Raw genomic sequence first — 19,684 nt, forward strand, 5'->3', positions numbered from 1 at the left:
AGGATTTTGTCAGAAAGAGTGAACTAGAATAAGGCCCATTATATCTGTCCCTTATATTTGTTTCAGCAGGTGAAAAAAAGAGCTGCAAGCTCACATAGAGATCATTGATCTGTGTGGCTACAACAATGCAGCACTCTCAGCTACTGTACCTTACCAAATTTGGGGAAGTAGAGCGTGTTATTATTTCCTGCAGATCTGTTCATTCATCCGTTTTGGTGGGATAACCATATGCACTGCATCAGTGTCTTTCCACAGTAATCAATGATCCCTATGTGAGCGTCTCTTTACAAATGTTAGAAATTGTATGGAAGATACAGATCTAAAAAATGTACACACATACCCTCAATCCCCATATAGACTTGCCGATGCCCCACGCCGCCAATATTGGTGGCGGCGGGGACCCGACAAGAGAGCAGGCATCGGTAAGTGCGTACATTCTTGCCGATGCCGGCTCCAAGGTGAGTGAGGCAGGGGGCGAAAGGGGGTAAAAAAAGATGACCATCGTTAACGTGGACCTTTCTTATCCAGACTTGCTGGGCGCAGGAGTGCGCATCGTTAACGACAGGGAGTGTACACACTAGGCAATTACTTGTACTCTGAGTTTCACTGTTTATGTGACATCTTTTTTATAGGGATGTAGTGACAAGTCGACAATGGGATGGTGGACTCTGTGAGGTTGGGATGCTGAAATGCTGACATGTTAATAGCGATTGTAAGCATTATAACTGCTGATTTAGAAGTTTTAAAGGTGACACAGTTAAAATGCTTAAAATTGCATTATTTACACACCAGCATGATGGGTAAGACCTCACACTGTCCACGTTTTCACTGTCAACTTGTCGCTATAACAAAATATAACATAAACATGATAGTTAAAGTCCCTGTTCTGTTTGTTGACATTTTAATATTACATATTTTAATTTTAAAATACATTATGGCTTCCAACCTTTGCACTCCCTTTTTTTTTAGTAGGTTAGTCAAAGGACAAATTAGTTGTCCTAAAGCAGAGTTAAGTCTGTGAAATATCACAGTGGGGTTTGGGCTCCACAGAAAAAAACTGTTGTGACCAGTCTTATATAATGCTGAATAAGGGTTTCTGCTTTAGGACAACTAATTTGTCCTTTGACTAACCTACTAAAAAAAAAGGGAGTGCAAAGGTTGGAAGCCATAATGTATTTTAAAATTGTCCTAAAAAATAAATAATCAAAAACACATTGGGGGATTTTCAGACTTGATCGCTTGGCTGCTAATTTTTGAAGCCCTGCAGGGCCTGTAAAAATTAGCTGCAAGTCCATTTGAAAGCCGCTGACCATCGAATTATTTTTCCACTGTGTGCAGTCTGTGCGTAGTCCAGGGCTTACTCGGCGGCATGCGATAGAAACAGGCTGCCCAGGTCTGGTGCTGGTGTCACACGACTTCCCCTCAAATGCATGGGCAGGCCTGCATCTTCCCTGACACTCCCAGAAAACCACCGGTTACCACATCCAAACGACAGCTTTCTGTCAATCAACTTGCGTATGGATAGCGATAAAAAAGTAGCAGAATTTTATTGTAAGATGGCCTCGCGCATAGCTACTATGGGCCGTACTCATGAGCAGTCTATTGATAATCGCCCCCGGCCTGCAAATTCGAAACCGTTCAATCATGTCTGAATTAGGCCTAATTTTCATTGAGGCCTAATTTTCATTGAAACCTAGTAGTAGACATGTAATTTACTTTTAAACATATACATTTTCATATTAGTATATCTACCTTAAGGCTAGTGACATGTGGTTACTGTGTATACTTGAATATTTTAGTCCTACGAACCTGGTGCTTACATGATTTATTTGCACACGCCAAGCAGGAGAGTAACGTGGCAATTTCCTATTACACGGGTGCTCACCTTATTTCTCATGTCGCACTCAACTGATCACATAAGCTCCAGCTTTTCTGGAGTTTTCATTTATCCGGCCTGGTGGTGCTCTGATTGCCAGATTAGTGATACATTGTGGATATGCCAAGAATCAAACCCGTTACTGGCCTCTGAAGACAGAACTTTTGTATGAACTTGTTCCTCTGTTCTTGATTAACTATTACATACACATGGGGGCGAAACCAGTTTTGTGGCCTGAAACAATATTTATCCAATCAGTCATTAGCATTTAAAAGACACGTTTCACTCATGTTAAATTGTGATATACAGGATATAACCACTTGTTAGCCTAAGTACAATGACTGTTAAGTGTTCTTTCTGCTTCTGCATACATTTCAATGGGCATTTATTTTAATATGTAAGGGTAATTCTCAGTGCTGAGGACACAAATGAACCAGTTTGGTTTAGGAGGCCATAAATACTCATTAATATGTTTCCAGTGTTTCGGATTGAAGGTGCCATTTGTGCCCCATGTAAATCATATGCTATTATTCCCTGTCATTCTCTTTTCCGGCTTCTGTTTTTTTTTTTTGCATTTCTATGGTCAGCAAGAAACACATTGAGAAGATGGTGGCGGGGGAGAGAAGATAGACAGATGTTAATCAGCACATCTTGCGCAGACCATCTGTCTCTACAGAACGGCTGGCCAGTATTCCTAGCAAAGAACAATAGCCTTGTAGTCTGGGGCACCTGCTAATCCCAAAGCAATCTGTGCCCACCAGGCCTGACCCTGTGTGCTCTTTTATTTCCCATATGCAAGCCTGTCTTGTACATTTATCTCTTGAAATACTGACATTGCATCAGTTCCCAAATCATGATTCTTTCAGCCGTGCCTTGGGTACCATTAATTGGGGCATCTATGAAAGGCTCATGCTTTTAACAGCACAGCGAAAGGCAGTGGAGGTGGTGGGGGGTTAGAAGGAGGTTGTGTGACATAAAAGGGGGAAGAGAGAAAGAAAGGAGGTCATGTGACATTGAGAAAGCAGAGCACAGATAGAAGGAGGTCATGTGATCTTCCAGTGCAGGATATTTACAGCCTAATCCCATTGTGTCCACTCAACCTTATCAGGCTTTGAGCACCTCTAGCTCTGCTAATGGCCAAGCTAGTTAAAGCTTCTTTGTGTTTGTGTAGCTTTTACCCACATCACTCACCCTCCAGCTCCTGGTTTTTTTGTGCTTTTTTTTTTTTCCAATATTCTCCCTGCCCCCATTTTAAAGATTTCCTGTGAATACTAGAATCTATTATACAGAGGTGGTGTAAATATTTTATGTGCGGTTCACTTAACTGCTGATGACCTTATTAGAGCGTCTCTCTGAGGGTGAAGTGAGTGATCTGCACCGATGTCGCTTTGGATGTGAATAGTTTTACGACCCTAGGAATCTGTAGGCTACAAATGAATAATTCCAAAGTGAAATCCAACAGGCGCATTTTTCAGTAAGGTGTCGAAAATAGCCCTGCATTTTGGTTCTTGTGTTGTGAATTTTACATATATTTAGAAGCAAACATGGTTTTAGCTTTTGAAATGTGTGACATAATTATATCCCTGAGTTACTTTGGTACATAATCCTATTAAAACAATAAACATAACATTCCCAGCAGTTTCTGGGATTTGTGTGAATGCTGCCTGTGTATTTAAATTTTATCCCAATGCTGCTAAACATAGTCAAAAGTGTTCAGCTGACTGGATGAGTGGTTCTTTTCCAGTTGTTAATGAGGTAACAGGTGTACTGTATCCAAAACAGAGAGTTCTTAAACCACATATGTGTACACCTGTTATTGCTGCCTGTAGGTTGCATTCCACTTGGTTACGGACACAATGTGATCTCTAGGGTGCACCTAGAATGTTGCAACATGATAAAATCATTGTCCAGCTGCTGAGGAAAATCGGCTGTGTGTTGAGGGTAACAATAAGTCACAGGTGACCTTTGCAATGTGTACACACTAGAGTTGTGGCATGTAAATAGAAATAGACACCAATGTGAAATATTCACATGTTTATGTTGGTTCTTGTGGCTGTGAAGGCTGTAGATGGGTGTTGCCAGACATTGCTGCAACATTAGTCAGGATCAGTTCCTGTGTTCTCACAGCAGTCATTGGCACTCCGTGCCAGGTAGGCACCGCAGAAGGAGAAACTCCACATGATGCAGGAATCTGACACTGGTTTCAGTGTTCGTTACTGATTATACTTAATTACTGTATACAGGGTATCATAGATATTAGACATTTTGGAGTGTTATAGTATTCGTTAAGTCAGGGCTGGGCAATTGCGGCCCTCCAGATGTTGATGAACTACACATCCCAGGATGCTTTGCATTAGTTTTGCTATGTGGCCATGCTGAAACTGATGCAAGGCATGCTGGGATGTGTAGTTCATCAACATCTGGAGGGCCGCAATTGCCCAGCCCTGCGTTAGGTGTTACTACAAAGCAGGGGTTCTCAAACTCAGTCCTCAGGGCCCCACACAATTCACGTTGTCCAGGTCACCCGGCAGGTGCACATGTGCATTCATTACTCATTGACATTTTACAAGATCCACGGGTGAAGCTAATTATTTCACTAGTGATTCTGTGAGCAGACCATGCACTGTGTGGGGTCATGAGTACAGAGTACGAGAACCTGTGCTATACAGCAGTGGTTCTCAACCTCGGTCATCAAGTACCCCCCAACAGTGCATGTTTTGCAGGTCTCCTCACAGAATCACTAGTGAAATAATTTGCTACACCTGTGGATCTTTTATAATGGGTCACTGAGTATTGAATGCACCTGCTGGGTGACCTGGAAAACTTGAGCTGTGTGGGGTCCTGAGGACTGAGTTTGGGGAACCCCTGCTATAAAGCAATAACCTAAAACTGCCAATGTAATAAAAAGCTAACGCTGCTAGTCGCCTTTATGGAGAGGAAATGTTGTGCCAGCTGCCACTAGTTGGTGCCTGGTGGAACAATTGGATGATGTCACTGTATGGGCGCACAGCCGCCAGTGCTCACATTACAATTATGATGTTTCCACATTTTGATGAGTTGGTAACTAGTGTGGAATATTAAATAATAAAAATATGTATGTTCATATAAGGATATGGGGTATACTTGCCTACCTGACCCACTCCATGCGGGAGAAAATGCTATGTTCCTGAACCTCCCTGGTAATGTATGATTGCCATCACCTGTGGTGAGACACCTTTACCTGGCTCCCCACAGGTGATGGCAATCATACATTACCAGGGAAGTCCAGGAACAGAGCATTTTCTCCCGCATGGAGAGGGTCAGGTAGGCAAGTATGATATGGGGCAGTATGATTGCTGGGGGCTTTCTAATTACCCAAGATAATACGGCGTGTGTATCAGGGATGTTGTGTCTGCCTCAGCAATATCCCTGAAAGCAGCCCCGTTTTCCAGCGTTTGCTCCTGCGACCAGCTGATTACCTCTGCGGCACCACTGGCAGAGGTTCCCTTTCATCAGCGACCATCTCGTCGCTGATGAAAAGGAGAAACTGAGCAATATATCTCCCCCATGTGTACGGGGCTTTACTCCCTCCCCCGCCACCAGCGATGCCCCCATCCCCTTGCTAGCATGCAAGGGGGTAAGTATGAGAACACATCCCCTCGTATACAGCCGAAGGGGAGAGAACTCTTTCAATGGTTGCCGACCATCGAATGATTTCTCTCCCCTTTGGAAATAAGTCAGTCTAAACGTACTTTTATTTCAGACGGAGATGGCCGAAAAAGGGGACGAGCGCTGACTACATGTAATGTCAGTAGCCGCCCTGACCAGGCATCAACCCACCTGAGTTTCCAGGGGAACTCCAAGTGTTTTCATGGGGAAGCCCATAAATTGCTGGCTGTTCCCCTGCTCCACCCCGTGTCCACCCCCCCTCTGGAGGTAACAGCTCATCAAGTGGGAAAATCGCCGAAGCCGTTCGCTCCCAGGGTTTGCGAATGAACAAACCTCCCACCAACGGACAAGGGTCAGAAACCAGATGCGAACGAACGGGTCTGAATCGGGCACGTGGTGTTTTAGTTGTTACGGTCACTAATGGCACTTGGTGCAGCCATTACTTTGACTGTATGATGTGAGTGGTATGCTTTGTATTGATGTGGTATGGGCTACTCTCATCCCGGGTACAGCTAGTTACTATGGGGTAGATGTATGAAGCAGTGATAAGTACAAGGCAGTGTAAGTGCCTTGTACTTTACCACTAGCCAATCAGCTCCTGACTGTTAAGTTACAGGTTGGATTTAAAAAGGGGCAGTTAGGAGCTGATTAGCCAGTGATAAAGTACCAGACACTTTGGGCCTTTTTCTTGTTCACTCTCAGAGGCAAATTCATTCTCAAATGGACAAAACCATGTGCACTGCTGGTGGGGCAGATGTAACAAAGTGAGATATATATTGCAGTGTAGAAATAAAGCAGTCAGTATTTTCCCTCCACAGAAACAAAATAACTCACCCAAATCTAACTCTCTCTGCACGTGTTACATGTGCCCCCCTGCAGTGCACATGGTTTTGTCCATTTGAGAAGGAATTTGACTCAGAGTGAACCAGAATAAGGGGGTTATTCTGTTTGGTACGGTAAAACGTACATATGGTCCATCACACCATACGTTTCCCGTACGCTCACGTTGAGCGTAAGTCCGCCCACAGATCAGCCGCGCACGGACGGTCACAAACACAGACAATTGGGAGTGGCGTTCACTTGAGCGTACGCCACCGTGTACGGACAGATCTCCCTCTTAGCCACCGATACCTGGCGTATATCAGAGCATACGCCACAGTGCACGGACGGATCTCGTCCATTTTCCCACCGACACTTTCCGTATATCTGAGCGTACGCCACATGCAAACATGTTCTAATATTGTTCAAAATAAGACTTTAGAGTGTGATAGGCAGATGTTGGGATCCTTTGTTAGAGATATGTGATTGCAATAATGTGCTTGGTGGCATCTTACATACAGAGTGTGCTACATAAAATTCATAGCAGATATGAAAGTGCATAATGTATGTTGTTGGGCAAAAATATAAAGATTGTGTGCAAAATAGTGGCCATGGCCTTAGGACATTGCTCCACCATTGCAAGTAGAAATTGAGTCCAAATACATCCTTGTTGCTCTTAGACGTGGTTTATGTGTCTTTTTCATAATAAAAAACTGGTATGTTTGTGTTACAGTGAAAAAGTTGACACATGTCGACTCCTGTGAATTGAGTGTCCTGCTTTTTAAAGTATAAAAAAAACACTTTCTGAATGGGTGTAGATGGTTATAAAATAACTACCTGGACATATATAACCAGGTCTTATGCTGTGTACACACGGGGGCGATAGGGGCTGAAATCGCTGGGAATATGGTCGCTGAGCGACCATATTGCCAGTGATTGGAGTGTGCACCAGCGATAAATCGCCGGGTGCGCGCTCCCGTTTTCAGCCCCTGAATGGTCGCTGGTCGGAGGACCATGCTCCTCCGACCAGCGACATCCCCTGCCTCTTCACCCAGCAGTGTTTAAATTTTCATCTGCGACCATCTCTGGTCACAGATGAAAACGGGACACGGGGCAATATGATTGCTGAGTAATATATTGCCAGCGATCATATTGCCCCGTGTGTACGCACCTTTAGAATGAATCTTACCTAAAATGAAACCAACCTTTACATGTAGAGAAGTGTAGAAAGATATGCTTCCAATGTGTTTGAGTGCTGTGTGTGGCTTGCAGGTAGTGAAATAATGGTTTTCACTTAATAGGCTGCAGCATTGCTTATTACATTCAGGTGTATGTGTTTGAGTAGTAATCAGCGTTAATTAGCAGACCCAGGCGTCCGCTCTCATACGGTATCTCTAGGGGTGGTCTGGAGCTATCTTTGGCATCCGCCTGTTTTTGGGCCAAAATGCACGGTGCGTTGTGGCACTGTGCATTTTGTGTGCACACTCCCGTGTACGCCCATGTTTACGCCCAGTTTTCCTCATTATTCAGGCTGCTGCCATAAAAACGCCCACATGCCGAACAATGACGTGCTCTTGCGGACAGGTTTTTTCGCACGGAGAGACCCGTCCATGAATGAGGTCCCCGCACATGCGCATTGCAAAAGATACGCATGCGCAGATTAAAAAAAAAAAAACGGATCCGCCCGTATACGGTCCCTCCGTACCAAACAGAATAAGGCCCTAAGTTAGGGTTACCACCTTTCCCCTTTAATTCCGGACACATATTAATAACACAGGTTCTGTGGAAGTTTAAAATCAGGTGAAATGGATTCTTGAAGTCTGCCAGCCACAGAACCTGTGTAATTAATATGTGTCCTGAATTAAAGGGGAAAGGTGGTAACCCTACCCTAAGTCCCTTTATCAATTCTCCTCCCTTATCACTGCTTCATATATATACCCTCATGTTCAATATGGAGTCATGGTTTTAGCTATGCTCCATTAAGCCAGATTGCATATACAGGAAAAGTTCTCTGCCAGTAACAAAGGATAAACCAAGTCCACAGTCCAAATGATTAGGAACTCAGGAAGTAAATGTCTTCCCTGGATGGTTGTAAAGGTGCAGACTCTTTGCTAGACATAGTGGCTGCGCTCACTGCTTCTTGGTGAATGGATGCACTCACTCCAGGCACTTAGTGTTGGCAAATGTCTGTGATTAATGCAGGGAGATGGGTTTGTGCCACCACTGGTGCTGAATTTTGGCTCTTTGTTTCCATGATATACACTGTTTCCTGTTCTACTCCTAATGTTTCCTGCCTGCCACCATGGGAGCTGTGATCTCACACACACAAACTTTGATTACACATCCATGGCTTGTGTTCACTTGTCCCGCTGAAGTGCTGTATTATGATGCCTGGGTAGAGGTATGTAGCACATACATGTCACTGCGCCCTTTCCCACTTCTGCAAACTATTCACCTATCTTCCTATGATCGTCACTAGGTCAATCCACTCCATAACTTTTGCTTTTCTCTCACTGAGTTGAAATCTGTGTGAAACTGTGATAGCTTCCTTACTCACCAATTAAACTGGAATAGCAGGGGGCGTGGCTTGGCAGCCATACTGACTAGCAGCATCTCTGGTGAGCTCCAGAGCCCTCACGACTTACCAGCCCTCCCGAGGCGGATTACCCGCAACATAACTCTCCCCTTTCGCTCTCTGGGCCCCCCTGCCCACCCCTGTGCCGGTCCCCGGAGGCTGCGGAGTCGGGACGCCGTTCTGACGGCGTCTGCGGATTGCGGCCTGGGCTGACTGGCTGAGCCGGGGCCTAAATTTTGAAGACTGGCCGCCGGCGGAGCTCCGTGACGCCGGACGACCTGCGTTTTTGCCCGGAGCCGTCTGCTGGGGGTGGGAGCTATCTCCCCTCACCCCTCTACCCCTCCGGACGAGGGAGACTTGTGGTGAGTGCCCCTGCTGCGCTGCGCTTGTGGCGGGACCCGGGACCGCCGGGGAGACAGTGAGCCGTCGGGTGCTGTCCCCCACGTCCCCTACATCCAGCCGCCCCCATATCCTCTCCTCAGTCCCAGCACACGACGGGCGGGCCAGGGGGAGGCCTGAGACACTGGGAAGCCAGGCCGGAGGCCCCCGCGGATTGCGGCCTACTCCCAGCCCAGAAGCCGGGGACTAAATTTCCAAGCCCACCCGGGCCGCTCCTCCAGGGCTGCAGCAGGCGGCCACGAGCGCCCCCTCTGCAGCCTTCCCTCCACAGGCGACCTCCTTGGGGCCCCCCTGAATCTGTGAGCTACCCCTCCACCCCATATACCCCCTGCACCTGCGGGGAAAGAGCCACGCAGAGGTCCCCCTTGCAGAGATTTCCCACAGCCGGGATCTCTGACTACAGAGATACAGTGCCCTGGGCTGTGGCCCTGGAGTGGGGCTGCTCTGGTTCCGGACCCCCCAGGTTTGGGCCACCCAGCACCCACTCTCAGCACCCACTATCACCATACCATAGTGGATCAGCATCTGAGCCGTGGAGCCCCCCCTGTGTGTATCCCCCCAATATAAAGGAAGGTGACACCCCAGACTCCTTCCCGCAGTGAGGCACCTGCCGACTGGGCACCTCAGGAGACCTGCTCTCCCCTGGTAGCTGAGATCTGGGTGGACCCTGTGGACGGCAGCCATCTAGGTGCCCCCTGCACCTCCGGGGTACAGTACATATCTTATAATCTACAAAAGTGGGCTACACCTGCTGTTCCCCCCCGCTGATCCCACCAGTTACCTGCCAACCCTACACCTCCCAGGGACTCCTCACTGCTTTTGGATCCGCCTCCCACGTCTAAATAGCTCTGCTCACCATCATCATGTGATCTGCTGTGCCTCTGTCCCTGATCCGGACGCCCAGCTCCTCTTACATATGTTACGCTAACATATATCTGCTAACCCCGCTGCCTTGTTACACCTAACTACTCAATTACAGAGACTACCCATATACCCCCCCCCCCCCCAAGCTCTAATATGCCTAAAGGCAATCGGAAAAACGCTGGCCAAGATGCCACCCCCAGCCTTCGCAAATTTGCCTTTTCCAGCAATAAAGACCTAGCTGACTCTGCATCAGCACCACAGGACCGTTCTGACTCCGAGGACTCTGATCACTCCCCGCTTACGCGCAAAGACCTAAGGTCCCTCTTCCGCGAAGTCCAAGAAACTCGCCGCTCCATCCAGGCCGTCCAGACAGAAGTCCAGAAGGCGGTCAACTCTCTCAAGGCTGAGGTGGACGAGCTTGGAGACAGGACAGACCACCTCGAAACTAAATTGGACGATGTGGTTTCCGCCCAGCAGACGACAGGAGTTGAACTCCAGAGCCTAAAACAGGATGTGCTCCTCCTGTTGGAACAACAGGAGGACCAGGAGAACAGGGCGAGAAGAAATAACATGCGAATCAGAGGCATCCCTGAGGAGGTCGACTCAACCACACTAGATGACTATCTGAAAAAGCTCTTTTCCCAGCTGTCCCCCTCTACCCCCGAAGACCACCTACTCCTAGACAGAGCCCACAGAGCTCTTCGTCCCCGCTCGCAGGATTCCTCCCAGCCCCGAGATGTCATACTTCGCTGCCACTACTACACGGCCAAGGAGGACATTATCCGCGAAGCCAGGAAACTCCCTACAATAAATTTCCAGGGTCATTCCCTCCAAATATACCAAGATATTGCCCCCTCTACTCTCCTCAAGCGACGAGAGTTCAAACCCGTGACCTCCTTATTGAGCGCCAATAACATCCGCTACCGTTGGGGCTTCCCTTTTCGCATTCAAATCTGGCACCAGAACCGTTTCCTGCAAGCTAAAACCCTGCAAGAGGCTCAACGTCTTCTCACCACCATGGGCCTCTCCCCGCCAACTCCCTCACAGTCTACCCCTCCTGACCCCAAGGAAGCTGGTCATACTGAATCTATCCCTTCTCCTCGCCGCTCCCTGCAACGCGATTGGTCCAAAGCTCCGCCCTCTGGAAAATCTGCGCCCACGGATCCCCCCTGATGGTGTTCCGACATCACTTCGACGAGGTTCCTCTACTTCTGGGGCTGGTTTCCCCTCCACATGGTGACTGTATTGACTTGTCTCCTTTATTATCCCATCCCTGCAGGTTACAAGTAGTTCACCAACTCCCTCTGTAGTTGGGTGTATTTTTTATTTTTTATTTACTATTTTTCTTAGCTAAATAGTTAGGTATTCTGCTAGTTTCTGGGCCCCTGCGGCTCCCCCCGCGTGGGTTCGATTAGTTTGTTGTTTATAGGGGTAGTTTACTCCCCTCATCTTATCAAGTATTATTATTTTGTGTAGCGACTGGGCGCCCGGGTCGGGGCTTCCTGCTCAGGCTTTCTGTATAGCCAATGGCTGTGCGTAGGCCTGGCCATGTCCCCCCACTCGGGCTATGGGCCCGATTTCGGCCACTGCCACACCGTGGCTTCCTTTCTTCCCCCGGCCGACATGTTAGACCAGATGTAATTTTCTTCTCTGGTCTCCAACTCCCCATTTCCCTGTTCCCCCTTTTTTGTTGTTTTTTCTCCCTCCTAACACAGGTACCTTTTGTCTCCTCTATTTCCAGGATCAGATATCCTTCTCTACCCCATCCTTGCATGTTCTTGATTCAGGAGACCCTCGTGTGGGGACCAGGGGCGGCTCGATTGGAATCCCTCCATGGCTTTTAAGATCTACTCCCACAATGTCAAAGGTTTGAACAGTCCTATGAAGCGCACTAAATTATACATCACCCTTAAACAATCCAGAAGTGATCTGGTTTTCCTCCAGGAAACCCATTTCAAAGCTTCTTCCCACCCTGAACTAAAATCTAGGGAGTTCCCCCTCACCTTCCATGCCTGTGCCTCTAAACAAAAGAAACGTGGAGTCTCTATCCTATTAGCATCCCACCTAACTTTTGATCTAATTGACTCCCATACAGATAGAGAAGGTCGCTGGCTCATTTTGATCGGCAAATTGAATAACCTCTTGTGTACACTTGTAAATGTCTATGCTCCCAACCAAAACCAGCGATCTTTCTTTCTGAGATTGGACTCTTATCTCTCCCGGGTTCGACAAGGCGAGGTCATCATGGCTGGGGATTTCAATGAAGTGTTAGACAACTCTGTAGATAGATCCAGGCCGTCGACGCGCCCTCAGCCCACCTGCCAATCCCCTGCCTCTCTAGCCTTACATTCCCTTCTCAAACACCACCTCCTCTACGACTCCCTCAGGTTATTCGACCCCACCATCAGAGATTACACATTCTTCTCCTCAGTACACAAGGTGTACTCCAGAATAGATATGATCCTGCTCAGCCGAGACCTCTCCTCCAAATTACTTAAGGCCAGGGTTCTCCCTATGATTTGGTCCGACCACTCCCCGATCTCCGCGGACCTCTCTAATCTCTCCACCCGCCCCCCTCCCTCCAGCTGGAGAATTAACAATTCTCTTCTACATAACCCTGACTACATATTACGTCTCAAAACTCACCTGACTGACTACTTCCAAATCAACGTTTCCCCTGATATTTCTCCCCTCACCCTCTGGGAAGCTCATAAGGCTGTTATGAGGGGCCACTTAATCGCTATGGCTTCCCACTATAGAAAGAACTCAGAATCCCGATTTATTTCCCTTTCCAGTAAGCTCCAGGTCCTCGAGAGACAACACAAAACCTCCCCTACACAGGAGAACCTAGATCTCCTTGTCAAAGCTAGATCTGACATGGCGTTGCTCCTCTCTGAGCGTACTGCCAAGACACTACAACGCTTGAAGCAGACGTTCTATGAGAGAGGTGACAAAGCGGACAAAATACTGGCCTCTAGACTGCGAGCCCAACGAACGCGTAATAATATACTAGCTATAAAGACGCGCTCTGGCGCCCTCTCCTTCTCCCCTGAGACGATCTGTAAGGAATTCCAAACTTTTTATGCCAATCTATATAACCTAAGATCCTCCGCGGGCCTCCCAGAACCTTCCGTTGATGACATACAACGTTTCCTCCAACGTGCCTGCCTACCTAAATTAACTCCCCAAGCTACTGCCCAACTGAACATAGATATCACAGCTGAGGAAATATCAGCTGTACTTAAAGACCAGAACTCCTCGAAAGCCCCTGGCCCAGATGGCTTCTCAGTAGCCTATTACAAAAAATTTGCCGCTACACTGATCCCTCACCTGCAAACAATGTTTAATGCGGTACTTCATGGAGCCTCCTTCTCCAAAACCATGCTTGAGGCTAGGATTGTAGTGATCCATAAGGAGGGGAAGGACCCCCAGGACTGTGCTAGCTACAGGCCAATATCGCTGCTCAACACTGATATTAAGCTATACGCCAAAATCTTAGCCTCTCGGCTCAATGGGGTGCTCCCTGGCCTGGTACACTATGATCAGGTGGGTTTTGTACCTGGCCGCCAAGCTAGAGATAACACTAGACGAGCGATAGACTTGATCCAAATCCTAAACAAGAGACAGTCCCCTTCTCTTATCCTCTCCCTAGACGCTGAGAAGGCGTTTGACCGCATTTCTTGGCCTTTTCTATTCAATGCCCTACAAGCATTTGGTTTATCCGATGAGTTCCTTACTGGAATATCTGCCCTATACACCACCCCCATAGCTAGGGTTCTCACTAACGGACTCCTCTCGGACCCCTTCCCCCTGACCAATGGTACGAGACAGGGTTGCCCCCTCTCCCCACTGGTCTTCGCCCTGGTAATAGAGCCACTAGCGGCTATGATCAGACTCTCTGATAAGGTTCGCGGAGTAGAGGTAGGTCCCCTAGAGTTTAAAGTCTCCCTATTCGCAGACGATGTCCTCCTCTCCCTTACCCACCCCCAAACTTCACTCCCTGCACTCACCGATATTATCCTAGAATACGGTGAACTATCAGGGTATAAAATCAATTTATCTAAATCAGAGGCTATGCTCCTCCATGTCCCCCCTGCCTTGAGATCTCTCTTAAGCGCCTCCCACCCATTCAACTGGCAGGCCCATAAGATTAAATACCTGGGAGTATATATTACCTCCCATTACAACCTCCTCTACTCTGAAAACATCCCACGACTCTTGACCAAGATTAAGCAAGACCTTGCCAGGTGGAAAACACTCATTATCTCGTGGCTGGGCAGGATCGTAGCTATTAAAATGAATGTGATACCCCAACTATTGTACATGTTCCAAACCTTACCTATAAAGATACCTGTTAAAGTTCTTAACAACGTTCACTCTGCTCTCTTGAAATTTGTTTGGAGTGATAAGACCCCCAGAATTGCCTTTTCTGCTCTTAAAATGCCTAGATCTGAGGGGGGTAGGGGCTACCCCGATGTTAAGCATTATTACCTGGCTTGTCACCTAAGCCAGGTGGTGGCCACTTATGCACCCCCACGAACTATTTCGTGGGTTGACTTGGAGGCTGCTTATCTAGGGGTTCGCTCTCTGGCCGCCATATGGGGTATGTCCAGGCCTCATAGGTCCCTACTGGCTGCCCCCCTCCCATCTCTTAGATTCTGTGCGGCGATCTGGGATTCTTCTTATTCTCCCTACAAACTCTCCTCTGCTTGCTCCCCCATTACCCCCCTATGGAGTAATCCCGCTTTTCCCCCAGGTAACTCCCCCCACCTGTTCAAAGCATGGAGCATAGCCGGCCTCCGGGTAGTTTATGACCTTACGGTACAGGGCACGTGGGCCTCTATAGATGATATCAAACAGTCATTCCCCTCCCTAACTCCTCCCTTCTTCGAGTATTTTCAGCTCAGGCACTTCCTCCTGTCTCTCCCTCAGGCTGACGCGCTCCGGACCCCCACCCCGTTTGAGTCTTTATGTCTGAATTGCCCCCTACGCAGGGGCTTGATCTCTGCTGTCTACTCAATGACACTCACTGCCACGGCTGTATCTCCTAGCCGCCATGAAAAAGACTGGGAGATAGACCTGGGGCCACCACCTGACGACTCTTGCTGGGATGAAGTCCGAGAGGGTATAGCCAAAAGCTCTATCTCCACCCGCCTCAAAGAAACATCTTACAAGCTATACTATAGATGGTACTATACCCCAGTGAGGCTCTCCAAAATGTTCCCCTCCTCTACCCCCATGTGCTGGCGAAACTGTGGCCATAGAGGGACGCTACTTCATATCTGGTGGACGTGTCCCTCTATCTCCTCTTTTTGGACTAAGATAGCTGCGCTCTTGAAGGCTATCTCAGGTATCCCACTCCCCCTAGACCCATGGTCGTTTCTGCTCGCTCGTCCTTTTCCAGACTTAGACCCCACCATGAATAAGCTACTATCCCATATTCTAACCGCGGCCAAGTCCCTTGTTGCTAAGAACTGGAAGTCCCCTACCCCCCCTACAGAATCCGCCCTAATTAACTATGTCTGGTCCATTGCTGCAATGGAAAAGATCACCTACTACCTCCACGACTGCCCACTCAAATACGATATTGTCTGGGGCCCTTGGCTCCTACTTATGGCTTCTGGAACTCTCCCCCCTATAGCCTCTGCCCTTCCCTAGTGCGCTTCTGTGACTGGAGTGGATGCTTTTGCCGTATCGTGCCGCCCCGACGCCCCCGCGGGGCTCTACCTCTTTCTATATAGTAAGCTTTTCCCTTCGTTGTTGTTCCCTCAAAAGCTTCAACTTGTATTCACCTGAAATGTGTCTTATATTCAAGAAAATGATGTATATCTGTACCTGTCCCTGACCCTCTTCCCCCTCTTCCATCTTTTTTCTTTTCATTTTTCTCTCTCTTTTTCCTTTCTCTCTCACCCCTGTCTCCCCCTTCTCCTCCCATTCCCTGTTCGTGCCCCCCCCCCCTTTCGTTTTGTACTTATGTGTTCTTGTTCCAATGTAAGAAAAAGAGAATGATTGTTTCCTTTTGTCTAATGTGATTTTGCATTATAATGATTCTCTCAGAAAATAAAGAGTTTAAAAAAAAAAAAAAAAACTGGAATAGCAGCTTTATCCTATTCCTGTGTGTTCAGTGAAAGAGGAAGGGAGCGAGAAAGGGCAGAGCAGGAGAGAGGAAAAAATGTAGCGAAACGGGTTACCTATCGGAACACAGTTACATTATAGAGGGGATAGAGGAATGTGAACAGGGTGAATGTTTTACTTGCGTACAATGAAATATTATTTTGTGTTTTCTTTTTAAATCGGTCACATTTTTTACTGCTTGGTTTTCTGCATTAGTCACGGTGTATAATTTGGTGAAAAGAAAAGGGTTGGTTTCATGTATGTAGTTATTGCAGGGTTGCCTACTTTTAAATGTCATCAAGCCCCACCCCCAGTACTGCAAATCCTGCAATTTGCGGGTGGGCGGGGCAAAATGACGCAATTTGCACCTTTAGCCCCCCGAAAAGCTGTGAATTACCGTAAATTAACGCAACCGTGGGGGAGATGCTGGTGAAGGGCCGATGGTATCCAGGAGTGTAGCCCTCCTTTCCGGGGTGCCAGGAGGGGGTCCCAATTTTCAATGGTCAAATGTAAATCTAAATCTCAGTGTAAAAATAAAGCCGCCAGTATTTTCTCTGCACAGAAACAAAATAACTCACCCAAATGTAACTTCGGGGTTGGTTGGCAAAAGCAAATTCTCTCTGTAATGGTCAAAACCATGTGCACTGCAGGTGGGGCAGATGTAACATCTGCAGTGCACATGGTTTTGACCATTAGAGAGAGAATTTGCTTTTGCAAACCAACCCGAATCACCACTTATGTGTATTGTTGAACAGTCATAACATGCTTTAATAAACCATAAAAGTGACAGACAGCCTGAGATCACCCAGTGGTTAATACTGCTCAGCAGAACATACAGCAGGTGCAGGGAAAATATCCATGTGATGTGATTGAGGCTTTTTGCTTATTCAGAAAAAAAAAAAACCCATTTGCACTGCAGGTGGGGCAAATGGAACATGTGAAACGCCCATACACACTAGAAGATTATCGCATTGTTAAAGATATTAGGCATACACACTAGAAGATTATCGCATTGTTAAAGATATTAGGCGTACACACTAGAAGATATTGCAATTAATATTGTTTTCTGAATGAATTTGAGGCCAATATCTTCTAGTGTGTGTGGGCCTTTATGTGGGAGCGTTTGGGAGCAAACGATCGATTGGAATTTGTTCCCAAAAATTTCCAGATTTTCATTCCAACCAGATTGGAAAAATAATCTTCTAGTGTGTATGGACAGGTGGGGCAAATGAAACATGTGCAAGGCCCATACACAATAGAAGATTATCTATCCAATCTTGCTGGTTGGAATGAAAATCTGGAAATTTGGGGATGACAATTGACCATTTTCTCCTAAACATGGAAATTGTTCCCAAAAATGTCTAGATTTTCATTCCAACCAGTCAGATTGGAAAGATAATCTTCTAGTGTGTATGGGTCTTTACATCTGCTCCACCTGCAGTGCACATGGTTTTGTCCATTAACCCCTTCACTGGTAATCCCGGAAATCCAGGCTATGCTTCAGTGCTAACACTTGCATTCTCGGAAAATTTCTGGGACTGACACGGACTGTTACAATGTCCACTGATGTCACTGATACCTCTTTAACACCACACAAATAACCCAGATATGAGCCTGGTCACTGTGGTGTGAAAAAGCCTTTTGAAAAATACCGGGCCCAGCAACCTGGCATTCCGAACCGTGTTAAAAGAAGGTCTTAACCTGGTCGGACCCGGGTTGCTGGGCAGTGTGAACGTGTAACCCGGATTGAGAGATCTGGGTCCTGTTCACTTCTATTCTGATATGCTGCCACTCCGCCCCACCCCCTGGATGACATCAGCGACCAGGTCGCTCCCGGACAGACGTGTCAAAATCCCGGATGCGACCCAGCAGTTGCAGTCTGAAAGCAGCATTAGACTTGCATCCATCAAGTTCAACCTTATTCAGGTCCTGTTAGGTGATATAGACTAGCTGTTATATCCCCATTACTGTTTTACCCTTTGTTCTAACTAGTATTTATTTATTACCAGCTATTTATATAGTGCACACATATTCTGCGGGGCTTTGCAGAGAATAGTTGAAAATTCACATCAGTCCCTGCCCCAGTGGAGCTTACAGTCTATGGGCCTTATTTTAGTTCACTCTTTCTGACAAAATCCTTCTTAGATGGACAAAACCATGTGCACTGCAGGGGGGCAGATGTAAAATGTGCAGAGAGAATTAGATTTGGGTGAGTTATGTTGTTTCTGTGCAGGGTAAATACTGACTGCTTTTTTTACAGTGCAATATAGAACTCACTTTGAAGTAAAACCCCACCCAAATCTTAATTCTCTCTGCACAAGTAACCTCTGCCCCACCTGCAGTGCACATGGTTTTGTCCATCTAAGAAGGATTTTGTCAGAAAGCGTGAACTAGAATAAGGCCCTATTTCCCTTCCACCTGTACATGCAGACACGGACATGCTAGGGTAATTTTTGTTGGGAGCCAATTAACCTACCAGCAGTTGTTCGAAGTGGGCCGGTATGCAGCGGTATAGCATACCGGCACTTCTCTCCCACTGATATGAATTTTTGGTACTTGTGTATTATCACGGCGCCCAAGTTTCTTAAGTACGGCACCATAGGGAAATCGCATTGCATCGCATGGGCCATTGTAACGGCAGTGCGATGCAATGAGATTTTCCTATGTAATTTATTCACTGCTCTCTTTGCCCCGGGGAATCGCATCGCATTGCATTGCTTCGCACCTCCTGCATATATAGGGTGTACGATGGCATTACATTACCTATACAATTATATCATTGTATGACATACAATGAGGTTTTAGGCACACCCCACTATCCACGCCACCCCGAAGCGTGGCGAGCGGCGGCGGAACGTGTCCTCCGACCTTTTCATACCCCTACTATACACGTCGGCGTGGAGTTGATTTTATATAGTGTTGCGAGCGCAGCGAGCCACCGAGCCCGAAGCGTGGCGAGCGGACGCAGATTACTTTACATGTATTCCGCGTCCCTTCGCGGGGCTCGGCACGCTTCAGGCTTGGTGGCTCGCTGCGCTTGCCACACTATATATAATCAACTTCACGCCGACGTGGATAGTGGGGGTATGAAAAGGTCGGAGGACGCGATTCGCCGCCGTTAGCCGTGCTTCAGGGTGGGGTGCCTAAAACCTCATTGTATGTCATTATTGTATACCTAATGGCATTGTACACCCTATACAATATAAATAAAAGAGCACTGAATATATTACATAGGAAAATCGCATCGCATCGGCACTTACAATGGCCCATGCGATGCGATGCGATTTCCCTAGGCAGAATAGCCCACTAAGCAAATAGCTTAGTGGGCGCCGAGATAATACACAAGTACCAAATTTTTTTGCAGAGGCAGCGCTAGTACTGTGAAGCAG

At 47.2% G+C, this 19,684-nt stretch overlaps 2 protein-coding genes across 3 annotated transcripts in view; one reads left to right on the forward strand and one right to left on the reverse strand.

The window, feature by feature from the left end:
• The window catches only part of RSPH14 (radial spoke head 14 homolog), a 241,662-nt gene extending 234,084 nt beyond the window's left edge, over positions 1-7,578 (reverse strand). Inside the window, exons 1-2 of the mRNA XM_083148044.1 lie at positions 7,549-7,578; positions 1,886-2,110 (exon numbers count right to left, since the gene is read on the reverse strand). The gene's annotated coding sequence lies outside the window, so the exon portion shown is untranslated. The remainder of the gene's footprint in view (positions 1-1,885; positions 2,111-7,548) is intronic.
• Positions 1-19,684, forward strand: part of BCR (BCR activator of RhoGEF and GTPase) — a 70,142-nt gene that overhangs the window by 6,125 nt on the left and 44,333 nt on the right. The window lies entirely within an intron of this gene.

Source organism: Crinia signifera, chromosome 1 (genome assembly GCF_055691185.1).
Source record: "Crinia signifera chromosome 1, ASM5569118v1, whole genome shotgun sequence".
NCBI classification, from domain to species: domain Eukaryota; kingdom Metazoa; phylum Chordata; class Amphibia; order Anura; family Myobatrachidae; genus Crinia; species Crinia signifera.